This window comes from Carlito syrichta, unplaced genomic scaffold (assembly GCF_000164805.1).
Source record: "Carlito syrichta isolate Samal-C Ts95f unplaced genomic scaffold, Tarsius_syrichta-2.0.1 Scaffold304714, whole genome shotgun sequence".
In the NCBI taxonomy this organism is placed as follows: domain Eukaryota; kingdom Metazoa; phylum Chordata; class Mammalia; order Primates; family Tarsiidae; genus Carlito; species Carlito syrichta.
This window is the reverse complement of record NW_007248810.1, coordinates 87,938-90,638: the sequence shown is the minus strand read 5'-3', so window position 1 is coordinate 90,638 and position 2,701 is coordinate 87,938.

The following is a 2,701-nucleotide window of genomic DNA, read 5'->3' as shown; positions in this document are numbered from 1 at the left end:
TGCAGGTTTTTCCCCCACTTTTAGCTACACACACACACACACACACACACACACACACACACACACACACACACACACACATACACACACACACACACATACCAGAATCTCTACATTTTGACCTGCAGGGTTCAAAATGAGTGATACCCCATAGCCCCATAGAAGCAAGTTTACAGGTACCTCACACAGTCTCCTTTAAAGTTGGACTCTTAGCTGGGCTCGGTGGCTCAGCCTGTAATCCCGCGCCTTTGGGAGGCTGAGGTGAGTGGATTGCCTGAGCCTGCGGGTTCGAGACCTGCCTGGGCAACTTGGCGAGACCTCTTCTCTACAATAAATAAAAAATTAGCTGGTCGTGGTAGCACGCGCCTGTAGTTCCAGCTACTTGGAAGGCTGAGGCGGAAGGATCGCCGGAGCCCAGCAGGTCGAGGCTGTGGTGGCCGGGAGCGGCCACTGCGCTCCAGTCTGGGTGACGGGCTGAGACTCCAACTCAAAAATAAATAAATAAATAAACAAATAAATAAAGTTGGACTCTTTATTAGATGATGGAATGCCAATTCTGTCCTTCTCCAAAGGACACTGACCCTTGAAACCTAGTTGTAGATTAATTTTCAATGATAATTCCCAGGATCACACTTTTCAAAACAAAAGTATCATTCCAGAGGCAACTAAGCATTGACAAAAGGCACCTTCCCAGAGATTCTTCCCAATGATCTAAGGGCAAGACCTATCCCCAGGAGGCAGGGAGCACACTCATGCTCCAGGGAATTCGCAACACTGTGACCAGTTCCAGGTAGATCTGCCCTCATTTCCAGTGCATTGACTGATTGCAATCTGCGGCTCAGGCTGCTGTGAGAAGCCAGTGCATGTCTCTCGCTGGTTTACTCTTCAAATTATTTAGCCTGTTGATGTGAGAAAGAAGTTCAGTTGAGTGAGATCAGACTCATTTCCAAACTTCCAAGTAAATAAAAACTGCTTCCTTTACCCAAACTGGCTTCTTTACCTCTGCAAATATGGAACCCTGAGCCCAGAATACGGGTCCCTCCCTTGTTCCCCTGTTACAAGTCCCCTCTTCAGTGCTGGCGTCCCTTTGATGACGCCTCCTCTGACATCCACAGGCAGTGGTACACCTATACGTCTGGCACAGAAAGCCATTCATTCATTCAGGAAGTATCTATCGAGTACCAATTAAGCGATGCACACTGGGGACACAACAGTGAGTCAGCGATATGGCTACCCATGTGAATGAGTTGGGCATTTAATAAAATGGCCAAAAAGAAGCCAGTGAGGATCCAGCCACTGCTGGAGGACAGCGGGCTTCTGACCTACCATCACGCCATTGGGGATAACAAAGTGAGAAAATATCTTGATTGAAACTGGATTCAAGCTCCCCCGGGCTGACTTAAATAACAGACGGGGAAGTGATGTGTGATTTGTTTAATCAAATGTTATTAAAGACAAACTACCATGTGAATGTTAACCAACCCCTCAAACCCTCCTAGTCCTGCTCCTGAAATTCTCATCCATTCACCTGTGCTTGTATCTGGAGTCACTCTGACATTCAAAGTTTCCTGTCTTCCAGTCAGTAGCCAGGTTCATGTCTCTCTCTAAAACACCTCCAGCTCTTTCATCATGGGTGCCACCCTGATTATGCTCACTTTGCCAACATCTGTCTTTCCTCCTTTCTACAAACATTCATTAAACACCTACTGCATGCTAGGCACTGTGCCAGAGCTAAGGTAGATTAACAATCAAAACCCACAGTGAAGCTGGGCTCGGTGGCTCAGCCTGTAATCCTGCACTTTGGGAGACTGAGGTGAGTGGATTTCCTGAACCCGTGGGTTTGAGACCTGCCTGGGCCACTTGGCGAGACCTCATCTCTACAATACATCAAAAAATTAGCCAGGTGTGGCAGCACGCACCTGTAGCTCCAGCTACTTGGAAGGCTGGGGCGTTACTGGAGCCCACCAGGTTGAGGCTGCGGTGGCCGGGAACGTGCCACTGCACTCCAGTCGGGGTGACAGAGTGAGACTCCAACTCAAAAAAAAAAAACAACAACAAAAAACCCATAGTGCGAGAGGTGGGCATTAACTAAGGTTCCTCTCTAAATGGAAATGAGAAAGTTGATAGAATAATTGAATTGAATGAATGAATGTATAATCCATTGTTTGGATGATGTTTCAGATGATTCCTGCTTGGATCCACCCTGCAGATGCCACCTGGATAACTATCCCTTGGTACAGCTTTGCTCATGTCACTCCCTGCCTTAAAACTTCACTGGCTCCCTAGTTTTCATTTGATTAAGTTCTAATTTCCTAGCCTGGTGGCTCTCCATGCTCTGGTTCCAATCTCCCTTTCTAGCATTGTTTCTTTCCATCCCTCTTGGGATAATCTACGTATTATTCTAACTATTACTATGTTAGTTTGTTAATTCACCCCCAGTTCTGATGTCGAAATCTCATTCATCTGAGGAAGAAGTGTGTGGGATGATGGGAGGCGGTATAGAAGCCCCACATTCTCATCCTCTAAAGTAGGGAGTCATGATGTTCACACAGAAAAGTCAAGATGGAAGAGTATAAGCATATTATCTAGAAACATTAAGGTAACTGGTAGAAGAAAGAGCTAAAGGATTTGAAGGTGGTTGCCTCTAAAGGTAGAAATCTAGAGTCAGGAGGCATGTGGGCCATGAGACTGTGTTTTCTGT